The sequence below is a fragment of the Myzus persicae genome, unplaced genomic scaffold (genome assembly GCF_001856785.1).
Source record: "Myzus persicae strain clone G006 unplaced genomic scaffold, MPER_G0061.0, whole genome shotgun sequence".
Taxonomy (NCBI): Eukaryota; Metazoa; Arthropoda; class Insecta; order Hemiptera; family Aphididae; genus Myzus; species Myzus persicae.
The window spans coordinates 270,374-289,275 of record NW_019104144.1 but is presented as its reverse complement, the minus strand read 5'-3'; the positions used below and the strand labels follow the sequence as shown (position 1 = coordinate 289,275).

Here is an 18,902-nt window from a genome sequence, read left to right as displayed (position 1 = left end):
TTTAAAGTATACCGTGACAGAATAGTTACGGGTTAAAAAAATAATTTTCGGTGCGAAACGAGTCTTATGCGCCGGTGAGATCGGCTGCCGAAACATTTAATGCGCCTTTAAAACAAAAAATAATTTTCTTAAAAAAATTTGAATATTTTGTTATTTACTTCGCCATCGTGTTTATTTTTGAACCAATACTTTTATCAAACCATCCCTTCGATTTTCATACATATTTCTATACAAAATAATTTTGATCTATCACATCTGCCAAGCACACCGCGATGTCTCGCTTTGTATAGTACCTATCTTAAATAATATTGTAAAATACGTAAATAATAATAATATATCGGTTCAAAAACTGAGTATATGTCATTGTCAATAATTATTCTCTTTCTGTTTTATTATATGTGTTTAATTCTAAAAAACAACAACAGCAATCATACCATGTTTTTAGTGAATATATTGTTAGTTTAATTTCGTAATATTATTAAACAACAACCCTACACCACTAATAGCGTTTTGAAGCTACCTAGAAGGCTATAAAACAGTTTGAATTGTTATTTTAATTTTTTTAATTTTTTTAAAACCTCATTATTATAACTGACCATATTAAACCGCTTGAAAACGCCACGAACAAGGACTGAATCAAACTTTTAGGAGGACGCTGCGATATATCCTCCGACCTTCCCATATTATACGGATTCGGAGTTCAACTAATACGCTATAGTTGTTTTCGCCAAAGAAAATCGTTTCACGTGGTAAATCACTCAAAACACTATACACATTTAATATCATAATATTGATAGCGGGTACTCGACATTTTTCAACTAGACGACGGCAATAACCCATACTGCCTTATCAGCGGTGAAATATTGGAGTGGTTTAAAAGAAAAATTTATAATATCTTCAATTGTGAAAAGTCGTTAGTGTTTTAAGACCAGTAGACCGCAGTATAATGTAATAATACATTTCACCTTTTTTTTTCAGAGATGATGTAGTTTTTAGCGTTAGCAAAAAAATTGCTCTGTTTTTACACAGATAAAGTACGTCTATTGTTATCTAGATCGTTCGAAGATTTAGTGTCTGAAATATCTGTGTAGGTATAATATAGTTTTTAGGATTATTTCCAGCGCAAAACACTCTTATCGCATAGTTGTTTAAAAAAATACGCAATAAACAATATAATGGAGCTCTGATGCAAGAAGAGGCCATTTACAAATTACTTGAAAATTGTGATTACTTACATACATTTAAATTTTAAACTGCTTTAATGACGTGTTTTTCATTATATTTCGTTAGAATTAATTAAGTTTAATAAATATTTTTGAAATGTGAATTTCTAACGTCCTCGTAAAAAATTAAATATTATATTGTTGATACCGTGAATCATAATGCACTATTATATACAATATTGTAAGATATTATTTAGTTGTATTTATATTTAAGCAACAGTGAAGTGTGATAACCATCGATGTAGAAGACTTAACAAATTTACTATTTGAACAAATATAGGTTTTTGTACAGAATGATTCGCCAAGCATGTTCACCCCATTTTTCCCATTGTTAATTTGTTTATTCAAATTGATATTGTTAAGTATACTTAATGTATACTTAACTTAATAATGGCTAAGATTATTTTAAATCTGTTGATATGATATTATATTTGACTTTTGTATTATTTCATATTGTTTATAACAAATCATGATTTAAGTTTTACCTGATTGAATTTTATTTCACCTTTTTAAACTGTTTATCGTTTTAATCACATTCACATCAATGACTGGCAATTCAAAATATATTTAATTACGAGTCAATGCTGTAATGTATATTGACAGCTTAATACATTTCGTGGTTTATTAAATATCAAGTCAACTTGTATTGTGTATTGACGTTATTTGTAACTGGAATTGTATCTATTTATATTCAATAGATATAATAAGAACCTAAGATGATCGTACACGATATGATAGGTATGCAGTAAATTATTATTTATTTTGTTTTCTTTAAAAAACCTCCCTTTTAAAATGCTAAAAATTAAATGTCAGCTATTTAAAATTATTTGCATATTTATGAATTAATGATAAGATTTTAATAAATTTATTTTTTAAAACTCATTATTATAATTAATTTCTATACTATAAATTTTTACTATGATGTGTTTAAATTTATAAGAGGTAAAAAATTAATTTAATATTCAGTTTATAATATATAAATAGTATTATGTTATTACAATTAATGAATTAAACGACGTGAAAAAAAAATACTCATTTGTTTTTTTTTATGATTGTTTAGAAATTAAAAAATTTTAAAATCGTATATAAGTACTTAACTTAATATAATAGGAAATCATTGTTTTTGTTCAGAAAAAAATTTAATATTTAAATTAGCTTTTAAGGATTTTGAGTATAATTATTAACCATCGTCTAGAAATGTATTACAAAACATGTTAACAAAAAAAATAATGTTTAATGATGATAAAAAAAAAACATGAAATGTAATGAAATTTTTTCATATAATAAAACTATATTTCAGTATAGTTAATTAATATATTTTTAATAACTAAGTACTCTTAAATAAAACATATTTTTAAAATTAAAAATACCATTTGTATATTATTATAACTGTCTTATGTGGATCGTTGAATTTGGCCAGTCAAAATCAAAAGTATAATATAACACAAGTTTACAGTCGCGCGTATAAAAGTACAGTAGGTCATATTTTCTGATATCATCAAAGGGATATAAACTAATATTAGTTTAAAGTAAAACCAATTTATATTTGTGAAAACTATTTAATACTGGTATCATCCCATCGTTCAATTAACACTTTTTAATAGCCTAATATTTTTATAAACTATAACTACATTTTTTTATTACCATTTATGAAAGAAAAATATATTTTGTGATTCCAACTTTAATTAGTTTCAGAAAGTGTATTCAGAGCTTAACATTTTTATGAATTATGCAAAAGATAAATTAAATTCAAAGATTGAAATTAGTACTAAGATAAATCATAGGTACAGACTTGAAAGTTTAAATTGAGTCTTAATTTTAGTCTAATTTATTTTCTTATATTATTGTGTTATGATTTGTATATAATATTATATTCTGAAAAAATATGAGAAAAGGTTATATTTTGTATAAAAAAAGATAAAATTTACAAAATATTATATCAATTTATGTACAATCATTGATCCTTAAAATTATAGAACGTGTAAGCGATGCAAGCATCGATACAGCGATGTGCAAGCGATTGTTTAGTAAGTTTTTCGTTACTTTTGCTCGTCCAGTGTATTACCTACTTGACTGGTGCAAGTATAAGATAGTATCAGATTTTAAAAACTGGCTATTCCATTTTTAGAGCGAAAATATGAATGTATTGATTTTGCAATGATTTGTGTTATTTTTTTTGTATATGTACATACGGTTTATAATTTGAAAATTCTTTGATTTTCAACTTTGGTTTCTGGGAGCAAAGGATCTAGTTGGTACTTTTTGGAGGTTAAAATTGAAAATTCCTAGTATTTTTCAATTAAATCAGGAAAGGAAAAAAAATTAAGAAAAAAACGGAAATTTTTAAGCAAAACCAGTTTTGATCAAAATCGAACTAATCTTTTTTTTAAACGAATTACCATAATTACTTAAAATTTTCACCAAATGTGTAGATTATTATTTTCCATAATATAATACATCGACAAAAAAATCTCTTGTAAATAAAACTTTCATGTACCTACCAATTAAAACATTTCGATGAAAGTTACATTATTTTTTTTATAATTTTTTAGAGTCGGGCTTTTGACGAAATCGCAAAAATCGCAAAAATTTAAAGATTATTTTACAGTTCAAAATGTACGAGCAATTTAATATTTATACGCAATTTAATATTTGTATATACTATACCTAGATTTAAAAATTAAATAAAAGGTAGAATAAATATTATTACTATTGGAATCAAAAAAAAAAAAAAAAAGTGCTTAGTTTTACAAATGTTTTTTTTTATAATTTTAAAGTTTTTGTACTGAAAATGCCATTTTCAAAAACAATGATATCGTCGAAAAATAATTCAACCTACGACACCACAGTGTTATTAATTGTAAAATAAATTACTATAATAGCAATATTAATATATTATCATAAAATATACTTGGTGATGTAGGCTGACAGACCGTCCTCGCTCAAAATCGTTTTTCGAATATGCAATATGATTTATCATTGAATTCAAATTTAGCACATCCATTACAGTGACCGATGACGAGGTACATTCGACCCTACTCTACACGGAAGAGCGGTTACCCAATTTTCACCTTTTTTTAGTTTAATTTCGTATTTTATAAATCATATATACTATATAGGCGCCTATATACATTTTAAATCAAATGTCGAGAATTATGGGTACACAACGTTTTACAATTTTTACACGAAAATAACATAATATGCCAAAAGCGATATCATCATATTATACTTTATAGTTCAGATTCGCTACACTAATCCTGGATTCCTGCAAACTGTAAGAAACTAATAAGGAACCATTTTATCAATAATTTTAATAAGACCGTTACAATATTGTAATATACGTTATATGTTTTTATGCAAACGTTTGCGTAACCCGATCATTTTATTTGACTGCAATGTACGTTGTTATTAGATTACATCAGCACGCATTCAAAAAAAAAAAAAAAATATATTATAAAATATTCATACTCCGGATTTTTTTTTTTCGTTTGTAAAATTAAGTATTTATACATGAGAGCTATAACATTGAATATATTTCAAAATATAAATACAAAACCGATGAAAAGGACTCTTATGTCTTCGCGCCGGATTATCAACCCTTTCAAAAAGCATCTTTATTAATAATTACTTAGAGGTTTTTCGCACAGTTGCGGGGGGTATTATCGCATCGGCTAATAAACTCGGTGAACTGTTCATTAATTATCATTAAATTTAATTTAAAATCTAGTTGATTGTACAACGTACATACTGCATACCTACTGATTCATATTATATAATACGGTTGGTATTCCGGGTAGTTATACTCGTACGATTCAGTTGTAATGACGTAAAAATGAAGAATTTAAAGCGTATGCAAGTTATATGTAAAAAATCTGAGTGATTCCGTACACTCTTATATAAGTTCTGGATAATTTTGACGGATAAAAATATTAAAATTATGCTGTCATTACCTTATTCCGTCTAAAATGTTTTCATATATTATATTAGACAATTTAGATCAAATTATAAAACTTTTTATTCTACGGACCCTATTCGTTCAAAATTAACTAGGTATTTAATTAGTGTGCCTAATTTAAGCATAATACACGAATACATGAAAATGTAGTTGCATGAAATCGACAAACTTGTTTAAAATGAAATGTTTTATTCAGTAAACTGTAGTCAAATTATTTAGCGTACTGAATTTTGGAGTGAAATTTTTCAAACATCTCTTCAAACGGTATTTATTATTCAAATTTAAAAAAATGTTAAAACGCTTAAAATTCCTACGTTGCAATTATGAAATGAAAAGTCTGCGCCAACATGAATATTGTACACGCAACAAATTTTTTAGAATGTTTTAAATACCCCAAAATTCTTGACCAAATATTTTTCAAAAACTAGTGTTTATTGAGTAATTGCTAGACATACGTTTGTGTTTTCCTCAGTTTCCAATTTCAATTATACATTTTTGATATACCTAATATATTATGAAAAAAATAATTGTTAAAGTCAGTGAACAATTTTCAAATATTTCTAGAGAAATGAGATTAGAAGGACATTTTTACACAACAGTTTATAATACCTACCTTCTTGTATTGTATTAGTAATTGTACGACAATCATAAAAAAATGTAACGTCTTTAAGTACCAAGGTATTCATTTTAAAATCCCGTACAATTTAAAAAAACGTCCTTTAAATGCTCTGAGATATATGCCTACGCCATAGGAGATGAATATGCATAATTATTTGTCCTCGTGATTATTATAATATATCCAACCAGAATAAAGTGCGAAAACATAATATAGGTATGTTATACCATAGTTTATGAAGCTGTTGGTATATTCTCCCACCGCTATTATTGTGCCTTATATTGTTTGCAGTTGGGCTTCAAACAGTTGTTTGATAATATTATACTTAAACTGCGTCCATAAAGCTACACGCGTCGTGTATTACTAATTATTTATATACTTCATATATAATATATATATATAGGTAAAATAATTGATTTAAAACGCATTTTCTCTTACGGAATAGGCACTTTCTAAAGTGTGTTCTGTATTGGTGTGCGAAAAAAATGCTGTTCTCGATATTATGATAATACGCATAATATTATATGCCGAGATTTTTTTTTTTTCAACTCGTTTAGAAGATTAAAACGCTTTATAAATGTCTATTTGATTTTTATTTACCGTATTCATATTTTTTTTTTCCGATAAACCGTCAAAGTTATAACAAAAATAATGTGCGTAAAATGACCACGAAGTGTTCGTGACACGATTTAATAATAATAATAATAATATGACACCGTCGGATTATCGGCGTTTAAAAATTAATCGAGCGGCTATATTTTATCGATAATTGTTTGTTGTTTTTCGGCATATAGAAATACAACACATAGTAGTTTTTTTTTCCTACTCGCCTCAACTGGCCAGTAGCAAGGGTCACATATCAGTTGAAACTAAGTCCCGGTGACTATTTTACAGAGATTACAGTTTACATGCGATTAATATATTATTATGTATCGTAAACGTCGTAATAATATCACGTCGGACACAAACATAACAATATAAATTACAACGACATTTCCCGAATTTCCTCTATCGCGCGGCGATCCGCTGTGCATTATTATTAAATCGTCGAAAACCCTAGCGAATCTATCACTCGCGGCGGCCACTTATCTGCGCGAAACCATCGCCGCCGCCGCCGCTATATCCTCGTCATTATTACATAGGTAGGTACGCCGGACCCATTTACTATAGATTCTGCCAAATGGACCGTCGGAATTTAGAGTTCGGGCTTTTAATGTCCTGTTTACTTTACAGTCCATTACCTCCGGTGCGGCGGACGGGGAAAACTAAAACTCGGTCGGCGGCGTACACACGTACACACACACACACACACCCACACCTTTCCCGGTGGCACACGCAACGACTATTATACGACTCGAAAACCAAACCCCCCGAGCGTGGTGATATGGTGGCGGGGGGGGAGGGGAGGGAGAGGGCACGTGTGGCCGAAAGAGGGGTGTGTAATGCGTGCGCTCAATGACGCGACCTAGAGTAGTTTTTAATCATTACAAAGTTCCCCCCGCGGACGAGAAAACCATTATTGTAATGTTTTTTTTTTTTTTGTCCGCTTCTTCTTGTTCTTCTTCTCCTCCTCCCGCGCCAGCCGCCAGCCACCATCCACCCACTATTCTGTCCGTCGCTCCCGCACCCGTGTAGTGCTTTTTCTTTTGTCCGGCGAACAGATCGACGGGTTCGATAATTAACGTTGTGCGGTACACCATTTATATAGATGGCTGCGCGGCGGCGGCGATTGCCGCAAACCGATAAGACATATAATACTCTTCAGCAGCCACGACGGTCACTCTTGTAATGTGCGCAGCGTATACATTATAGTAGGTAGCCGCTTTTGGATGTTGAAGAATAAGCGCGACGGGTGTGACGGCCGGCCGGCCGGTGAAGAGCCCGCTAGACGACTTTTGTGACGGAGCAGAGGACCGCGGCGACAAAAGCCTGATACGTGCGCACGTGGGGGGGGGGGGGGGGTGGGTGTGTGTGTTTGGTTTGCATTCATACCAAATGAGCTTTGCGATCAGATAACCTAGCCCGCCGCCGCCGCCGGACACATGGCTTCCCATCAGTGTACGCATTATTATACAGCACTTGATACACATTTCAAACCTTACACGAGACTCACCACCCCCTTTGCGACTTGTATGGAATAAATATACGTGCACGGCTGGGAGGTCGTAGGTAGATACGTTTATGACGTCGATGTTGTCGCGTTGTTGTTTTTTCGTTTTTAATACCCTGCACCTTTCGGATATAGATAAACTATTTGTAATTGAAACCTTTTTGTGGTTTTGTGTTTTTAGTTGGTTTTTTTTTTTTTTTTACAAGCGGCGGTGGGTGTGTGTGTGTGTTGCAGTGGGGAATTAACTCGGAGTACACTTACACGCGCGGCGGGGCTAAAAATCGAGACATTTTTTTTTTATCAGGATTGAAAGTCTACAATATGTATAGTAACATGATATATTCTTCGAAAAAAAGTGATTTCACGTTTCAGACCATACATAAGGGTTAAAGGGTCACAGGCGTGTATATAGTAGAATATCATCCACGCGTCGTTATAATAATATTATACATTTTGGTATCACGAAATCGAATTATTCGTTTTAGACGAGCATGCATATATTTTATAGATGCGCGGTAATCGAAATTATAGTTTGCAGTTCACAAAATTATATTGTGTCTTTAATCGTTTTTAAATTACTATTATTAATATTGTTACGATTAACATAAAACGATATTCATAACAAATACAAACACAACTGCATTAGAACAAAATATTTTTGTAATTAAAAATACGATAACGTAATGGCAATGATGATGATTTATAAATATAATTTTTTGTCACCAACTTTTAATTGTTCTTCCCTACATTCTACAATTATAATATTATGCATCTTGTATTGAATAAATTAAAAGTTTTATTTAAGTAAAATAATCAACATTTTAAGTGAATATTATTATAATTACTGACTATTTTTTACAATATATATGTATACAAATGTTGTGTGTAAAGTTATTCAATTATTTATTTGAAAATATTTTCAGTGTATAAAACAATACTTTTCTTACTCATTTGCCATTTTCTATCATATATTTTTTAATAAATTATTATGAATATCAACAACCTCTGAGCTTTTGATTTCGATGCGGCGGTTCCTAATTAGCTGTAAACATGGTGTAGAATTTCGGGAGTAATTGTTCCAAGAAAGTGTAAATCGTATATCTGCATTTATGTCAATTCCTACAATTTATTTGGTTTTAATTATTTTGATGGAAAATAAATTCAATGCGACTTTTAAAAGTAACAAACAATAATGAAACAACAAAATACAATTATTAATTGTGAGTTGTGAAATTACGTAAATGTACTCGTATGTTGGTAAACAATTAACATGATAAACAATTTAATTATTTACTATATTTTAATAGATAAATATCATATTAATATGCAGACAAATTAAACTTTTAATCAATATGTTAATCAAAAATTGTATACAAAAGTTATAAATAATGGACATTGAACTTTAATAATAATATATTGATTATTTTCATCAACCCATTAGTACTCTTCACAAAAAAAATTCTCGCAACCTTGATAATTATTATGATTAAATCCTTTGTTATTAAAACAACATTTTATGTGTATAATATGTTTAATACACACCAACATTGTTTTTTTAGATTATCATAAGTCTAGTATTTCCACTGAAAAAATATGCCGACACAGCTAAAGTATACTCAATCGAATCATTGAGAGGATATTCACAACGATCCTGTTTGAAAGATAAAATTTGTGATGAAATTATGAATTCGAAATATAATTTTATTTTTAATAAAAACACTACCTATTAAGTATACCATAGGCAATTGATACATGTACGTGTGTAATGTATATAATATAATATTATCATTTGTTTAATTTTTTTTACGCGACAATATTGATTATTTTAATTCGGTCTTGTTTTAATTGTCTTAATGTTAAATATCATTCTAATTTAATTTTAAATATTAAACATTTTCTTCAATTACATTGAATTCTTGTATTCTAGGCATGTACACAAATATCCTACGTTCGTCCACATATATTGTTTAAAATGTATAAAACACATATTTAAATGATAGGTTATGGTAATTAATTGAATAAAATGAAATGTATTTTTATTATATTTGGTAAAAATATTTCAAATGTAAGTATGAACAATTTTAAGTCTCCTACATTTTTTTGTACCGCCATATATACAAAAAAAAATCGTATAAATATTATACGTGTATCTTACGTAAGTACATCTTATTTAAATCGAATTTTATCTTGTGACTAATATACTGATTGGCTATATTTTTTTTTTCAATTTCTGCAGTAAGTACAACATTATATGTATAAAAAAAAATGAGACTTTTAGGAAGAATGAAATCCAATTACCCAACACAACAAACCGTAAAATCGTATAATATTGCACTGGTAATATTTATATTTCTTTTTAGTTAGTTCGAGCGGGGGTGATGGCCGAGGGGTGAAGTATAATATTCAATGTTACAAGAACGCATGTAATATGATCTGCTCTGAAGTACCTACTTTTAACATCCATCAAAACGGAAACATCGAAATTTGTCTCTGGAGAACAATTTACATATTCCCTCCCCCTTGAGTTAACAAGGTTAAGACGTTAAGTACCTTTAAATTTATACAGATAATATATGGAAGAAGTGCACTACACGGCAGTCGTTACGCTCATTTGATGACTGGTATAACTATTGTTGTTGTTGGCTACAGCAGAGCGTGCTTAGGAATTTAGTTGTTTGGATACCAAGATAATTTACAGATTTCATTAAGATATAAATGTGTGTTTAAATAATAGTAATGATATATAATACGACTCTTGGTAGGTACCTATGGCAAAAAAGACTTAATTCCATTCGCGTTGTAGTAAGATTAATAGTTTAATTTAGTGGGTAATATGAAAATAATTAGAGACAAAAAAAAAATATGATTTTAAAAGTCTCACAACATCTTGGTTATTAATACAAAATTATTATTTAAACTATCAATACAGTTTTAGTCTTAAGCAAATCATTTATTTAGGTGAAACAATACTAAGGAGATATCTATGTATCAAACACTGCAGACTTAGAGATATTAATATAAAGTACATGTATTTTTAATTATGAAAACTTTAGAGGATGCAAAATAATTGGACATTGGTTAGGATTATAGTTGATGAACTAAAAAAGTATTCAGAAGATTTAATTTTTAAACAATCATTTTCCGTAATTATTTTTAAGCCAGATGATTTTAAATAATTTAAATAATTTAATAAAGAATATTACTTGACAATTACAATATTTACGCTTAAACATTATTTCTGACTCGGTAATAATGAAAGCGCTGAATCCAAAATATGTAGGTATATTCATAATATTAATAATAACATATTTTGTTCAAGTTTCAGCCACCTACGCCAGACATACCGATGGTTGTACATTATAACCGTGATTTAAAATTAGTATGTTTAAAAATTCACCCATTTACAATATTTAAAATCAACGAACACATTTGGATACGAACTAAAAGTTTTTGTTTAAAACTATAGAATATTATGATAAAAGTATATAAAACTACTCACGGAAATGAGCAACAAAAATTAGTCTTATTATACAGGTGAATAAATATTTTCGAAATTAATATTTGTACGTATTGCACAAACTTTTGTGCAGCTATAGTGTTTTCATCCCCACCGGAAGGCCAACTTAGCGAGTCGAAAGCTGTTACAGCCGTGTGTGTGTGTGTGTGTGTGTGTGTGTGTGTGTGTGTGTGTGTGTGTGTGTGCGTGGGAAAGAGAAAGAGAGGAAGACCGGGGTGGGCTCAGACCTTTTCCGTGTCATACACATAATAATAAATGGTTTGAAAAACGATTGGTGAGCACACACATAACGAAACACTCACACGCGTGCACATAAATACACGAGCCGACATACAGAACATTTTATTACACCATTAGCCAGGCGGCTTCGAGGGATTATTTTAGATTTTACACGAAATCTGATTGTACTTTTTTTAAAACTCATTTATCTGCGTAAAACTTTTTTTACGACTTGTATTCATATAATATTCCGCAGTGACGTAAAATCTCGGAAGCAAAATTTTCATCCGACGCGAATGTTGATGTTATTAGTGTTTATTCATATTCTTACAGAAATTGTGCGGCGTACAATATTTTTGGCGAATTATAATACAACATTTTGTTAGTTGAGAAACTGATATTATTATTACGAGTATAATTACTATATTGTTGTATATTATTTAGGTAAACAAAATTACAAAATAAATTATTTCATTGAATAGAAGACTAGTTAGTATTTTCTACGGGATATTAAAATAATAAAATGAAATGCACCTCTCATTTTATGATTCGATTTTTAGGTACCTAGTGACCTACTTTAAACAAGTAAAATGTTTTCTTATTTAAATTAGACTTAGACTTAAGTTTAGCTTAAATGTATTTGTCCCCTGAAAAAAATAATTTAAAAATGAAATAAAATAGTTTTATTTATTAATTATTTCTGTAATTAGTGCATCTAAGTATTTATCTTTCTTAATATTAGTTTTACGATGATAAATGATTCATAAACAATTTTTCTTTCAAATCACTATGGTAGGTACCTACATCAAACATAAATCATGATCAAATAAATACATAAACTGCAATTTAACCTCATAATAATATAAAAAGTTTACCAAAAATGTTATACCATCAACATCAAAAGTAATAACCACCGTTACAAAACTTCGAAAGTATTTTCTGCAGTATGTTGTTGTTTACTGATTCATGTTTATTATTATTATTATTAATATTAATATTTTTAAAACAACGTTAAAGCATGAACACTGGGAAACTTTGATCGGTTATAAGTTTCAGAGTTACTAATATAGAATAATATAAGTATAATATACGGCTATACTGTATAATATTCGTAAAATATTCTCAACAATAATATAATTTAATAAGCCACTAACAAATACACAGAATTATGTGAGTTTACGCGAGGTAAGCTGTACGCGATATTATTTGATCTCAATTTTACCCACAGATGACGACTAGGCAGATCAAAATAATTTCTGTAAAATGCATCAACATAAATCATCGTAATAAATTAAGTTTATAAAAATGTACACAATGTTAGTAAGTAAAACGCACAACTACCTACGTAAAAATTTAAACTTAAAACGTATAAAAATATAATACCAGAAGCATGGTTTTGGACACCGAAAATGTCTATGTCCTCCGTACAGGTTAGTTGAATGCCTATTGCATGGGTCCAGAGTAAGACCCATTCGAAAAAAATTTAATAATGTATGCTCGACGCACATGGTTTTATGTACATGGTAAACATTTATATGTATTACATTTTCTCGTAAAAGACTTTTGTATAATTTATTGGTATTAAACACCCGCCTTAGCATAAAGTAACATATTATTATACACTATGTAGTTTTATGTTCCCTTGAATAAATGTTATAATTTGCACTCGCTGGATATAGGTAATATCGCGTTTCTCATTTTTGGACTTGTATAACCAAATTCCGCATTAAATATAATAAAACAAAATATTCAATCTTGAATCTAGTATTGCGAACTCAGCAAATAGGTGATTCGGAATAATTTCATTTAAGTCCTTTACAGTTTAAACGATATTATCAACCATCAAGTAGTAGCTCGATGGCTCAATGTCCTCGTAGACAGTAATAATTTTGTGCAAACAAACAATTTCTATTTTCATCAAGAAAAATATTTAATATATCATAATATGAAGCTTATTACTGATTGTGTACGATTGAAATTTGAATAACTATTTTAACCCAAAATAACATTAAAATGTCTTCAAATCGAAAATATAAAATGCTAATATCATGCTCGAAATTTTTTACACACACACGGCAATAAACTGAATAATATAATATCTTGCCATTCAGTAGAAAATTAGTTAGTTATGGAGTAAAATCAAAAACATTTTTATACTACCAGGATTAAATACATTTAAATATTTGGTTACCAGCTGATCTGCAGCTCATTAGTCATCAAATAATTCCAAATAATGTATGGAATACATTTCATCATTGGCGTATACTCGAAACACTTAAACTCCTAAATATTATGTTAAATCCATAAAGTTACAAAATATAATTGTATTAATATTATAGTATTTAGATATTAAATAATTAAATAATAAATGAGTATCTATATACATAAAATAACAATTTATAACCCGAAAAAATTCGGGTTCAAAAAATAATCCAACAAATGAAAGCAAACAAAATAAACTGTAATAATACTTTAAAATCTTATTTGTTTGCCATTTTATAGTTTTGTCGTTACTTGGAATCTATTTTGTATATACACTATAATACTTTATTAATATAAAATATGGGTCGAACCCTGCATAATATATTTGTATGTTATGATATTTATAGATGGAACTTTTTGATAAAAACCATTAAATCATAGATGACATATTGCATTCCAAAAAAAAAACATAGGAATGATGCATTTTAATGTCAATACAAAAATAAAAATAATTATTACGAATAAAAATACTGTGCAATGAAGTATAATAAATTATTTAAGAACAAATTCTATTGTTAAACAGAATTAGTAAAAATTACATAACTACAATAAAACTACCATAGTTTGAAGTTATGCATCAAATATTATGATTTATGATGATTCAAATTATATTTGGTACCTATTACAATATTAATTAAAAGTTAATTATAAACAAACAGTTTGATTCAAAGTAAGTTTATTAAATTGGTAATTTATCATTAGAATATAATTATATTATATTATCTTCGTATTTAATAGGGAAAATATATAGAATTTGTTTTTCAATATGTATTTTGATTTTAACATATTAATTATTATTACCTATATATATATTATATAATATATATTACATACTTATAATTCAAACAAATGCACATACAATACTTTTAATAATACGGGGTGAAACACTATGAATGCTCTCCCCCCCCCCTTTATCATAATATATTTACTTACACATTTATTCAAATTCTTATTTTTAATTAAACTCTATGAACATTTTAAAATACTAAGATAAGGAGGTAAAACTTTTTTTTTCAAATGAGAACCACACTAGTTAACAAAAATGATTTTTTTGATAATGTCTAAGCATCAAATTGAAATTCAAACGAATTATTTGTAAATTATAAAACCTTATGTTCTAAGAATAATAGTCCTTCATAATGGTTTTACATAAAATATATTTTTAAAATATACATAGTATTTTGTCTATTATTTCTGTACTTACTCCGGGAATGTTAACAGATTATTATAATTTAATAAATTAAAAGGTATGAATATTGGTTACTACAATTTTCAAATTATTGTACCAAAAATGTAATCAATTTTTAATTTTCGCTTTATATAAATAAACATTTCTAAATCTAATCTCTTTATCAATTTACAATAAAAAGAGTGATTTTATTTGAACAAAATGTCATAACAATTTAAGTACATTGTATTTAAAAATATGGTCCTTAAGTATACTTAAAAGTCCGTTGAATTCGAATAATTGAGTCAGGAGATAAATTCAAAAAATAGAGAGACCCTGCCTGTGATCATCTCTGTGTTTGATGATTAAATGGTCATCACCTCAACGACTTTTTCGAAGATAATAGTATACTTTATTATACTTTACTTACAGCGAGTATAGGTAGCACACTTGGCTACTCGTTACATTATAATTCTATCACTTCAACTTATTATTATGCTCTACAGAGTGTAATAAAAAACGACAAAATACCTAATAATAGTAATTTAATATAATTGCACTATTGTGTTGTGTTTCAAATAACAGGAGTTCGAATTTGGGAAACCATAATATTATTACATTCGATAACGGAATCGAAAATCGTTATATTTTATATAATACTTAAGTATGAAACTTACTTGAAAATTAAGGCAGCGTTCGTGTTTTCGACAGCGCACTGCCCTGCCCCGGGCAGTTCGGGGGGGTACTGACACGTTTGGGAGCCGGTTCGCGACTGCTTCCCGCCGTGGCGGCGAACGTGCTTTCAACGGCTGCGTACGCGCCACCAACGACGACGCCGCCGTTGCAGTAAAATTGCCCCGTTTTCCGACCAACCACCCCTTGCCGCCAACCCTCCAAAATGGTCTGTTGGCGTGTAATCTCTTACCCGCCAAACGTTCGTACATTACAAACTCCTGCCGAAAATGTAATACGACATAAATGATTCAATTATTTATTTACATTATGTCTTACGCTATATTATATGGGTATGGCCATTCTTTATTGCATAAAACCAAAATAGTAAAATATATTTTTAATATTGTGTAACACACAGCCGTCTATGAACAATTAATTAATTGCGTTTTATTGATATATTTGTCGTACCACTGTCGCATTGCTACTAATATTATTAACATCACTGTCGTTGAATGTATATTTATCTGTGCACAGGAATAGTCAAGAAAATGTGACAATAATAATATGATATAATTTACCCTTAATTAAAAATGTAAGATGTACACTCGGTATTATAAAATAATCTGAAGGTAGAAGGTACCACTCTAGAAACAATCCAACTGACAGAATTTAAAAATGATGTATTGCAATAAATATGCAGACTATGATCCATTTAGAATGTTATATGAAAAAATAGAACTAATACTGTTTAGTTTCAACAACAGTATCATATTGTAACACTGTTAAAATATTATGTCAAATTATTGTATATTATTATATTTAAAATTAATATTATTGTTATTTTCTCGTTCGTATTGGAACTAAAAAAAAAAAACATTGGCAACTACTCATGGTTAGTTGATTTTATGATTTTCTAGCCGATCCCGTGCACTTTGTTACCCGTTAAAAAGGCCAACTTAATATGAGAGTAGCTTGTTATAATGTGAGCAGTATATTATGAGGCAGGCAATCCCACTGTGGTACTCCATATGAATAATATGATTTTTTATAATGCCGATGATATTAGCCGATGAGCGGCTATAAGTGCAACTCAATCACCTCGGTAGATAATGCACGAAAAATCAATTTGATGCTTGCATTATACTGGATCTTCCCGATTAACCAATGGCAACAAATAAATTTCAAAAATACTAATAATTACTACTAAAAATATTTTAATTTCTCCTATAGCCAATAGCAACCGTTTATAAACAAAAATGTCCTTTTTAAATAGCCACAACCTTGTTTGATCACTTCCCCGGGTTGGACTAACCTGGTCCAATTGTGAATACAAAACATCCATAGAACCACTCAAACGCACACAACAAATTCATCGAAATCGGTCCAGCCGTTTAGGCAGGCATAAAGGACAGACAGACATTTTACATACATAGATTTGTAATACAATGAGTAAGGCACATATTTTAATTTAGTGCTAAACTGTACTAAATATTATAGTACCTATAAATAGGTTTTTATCTGATTTTAATGTGAGAAAATGTTATCTTTAAGCAAGAGTTCTTTAGTAAAGTGATATTTAAATAAATTTGTCATGACAAATTATCAGATTATAATATGTGTTTATAATTAATTTAAATAAAAATGTGCTCATAATAAAACTTCAAACGTCAGAATTTGAGTGAAGTGAGAAATATAATACATATTGATTTTACAACGATACATAGGTATTTTTTAAATTTTTTTTCTATAAACACTTTTCCCGATAAAATAAATACTCAAAAAGTTAGCACCTTTAATAAGATTGAACTTGAAACTTTAGCAATAGTTTCTCCGAGCATACGAATAAACTACTGAAAACTATAGTCTTTCAAGTATTTCTGAAAATGTGTCAGTTCCGGTGAAAATCATTTTTATGTAGCCACCATTACTTCCAAGTTCCAAGTTTAATACTGCAACAACAACAACTACGCCATCCCGAGTATATATAGAGTAAAACAAAATGAGAAACCAACACATAGTTGTAGGTATCATGTATCGTTATCATATTTGGTTTTCTTTAAGTAAGTGTACTTTACTTGAGGTGTAAGCTCTTATTTGATTTGTTTTCGAAAAAACTTCTGAAGATTTAGCCGTGTATTGTATTATGTACATTTATTAAAAAATGTGTTTTATTCGTTGAACAGGCATGGATCCAGTGGAGCAGAAGATGTTTAGAGAATACATGATGTGTACAATTATTTTTTTAAACAAACATATTTCGATGTTAACGGGAAAATAATATTCCGATTTATGAAAATAAATTTGAAATACGGTGCCTCGTTTACAGTAACGGTATGAAATGGATTAACTGCAGACTACAAAATATTATAATCACATGTCATATTGTTATATTTTAAATAACGTAGAAATCGTAAAAAATTATAACAATACACGATTAAGTGCTCATTTTATAGTCACTAAACTATTAAATACATAGGTACTCGTTTTAAATTGTATTTAGTATACCTATTCATTGTTGTAATGGTAAAAGTTATTTGCAAATATAGTATTCGCGGTAACTATAAAATAAATCTGAAAATATTACGATGCGTTCTACAATAATGTATAAAATAATTACCACAAATTCTACGTACAATTATTATGCATTAATATTAATTGCAATATTATTACCGACAGCCGTTGTCGTCGAGACGAACAAAATATTAATTAATCAATTTCCTTCAGACTTAAATGAAAAATGTAAATCATGTTTATAAAACATCGTCATTATATCGTACCTACGCTTCCTATACTTCCATCTTTCATCTTGTTACTTGAGACTTGAAAATAATAATTCATAGAATTATATTTATATACTACACCTACATGTATTCAAATTTAAATTATTTTGATATATAATGGCAATGTATGAATAATGCATTATGTATATATATTCAAATAACGGTGACATTTAATCGTATTCAGTGGAGCACGCTGCAGAATTTTCTTCTTCTTTTTTTTTTTTTGGAAAGGGGTATAAGGAGTGGAGGTGTTGAAACAGCTATGATCCCTTCAATAAATAATTCAAATGCGTTCTACGTAATTTTCATTAAATAATTGTAAAATTATTTTGAGTGACATTTGAAGGGGAGGAAATCACGCGCACCTGCAAGTGTAA

The 18,902-nt window shown here is 28.9% G+C and overlaps 1 protein-coding gene across 1 annotated transcript in view; it reads right to left on the bottom strand.

Annotated features, from left to right (window-relative positions):
* Positions 1-15,852, bottom strand: part of LOC111039201 (Down syndrome cell adhesion molecule-like protein Dscam2) — a 71,957-nt gene extending 56,105 nt beyond the window's left edge. The window contains exon 1 of the mRNA XM_022322572.1: positions 15,748-15,852. The gene's annotated coding sequence lies outside the window, so the exon portion shown is untranslated. The remainder of the gene's footprint in view (positions 1-15,747) is intronic.
* Positions 15,853-18,902: the final 3,050 nt, after the last annotated feature.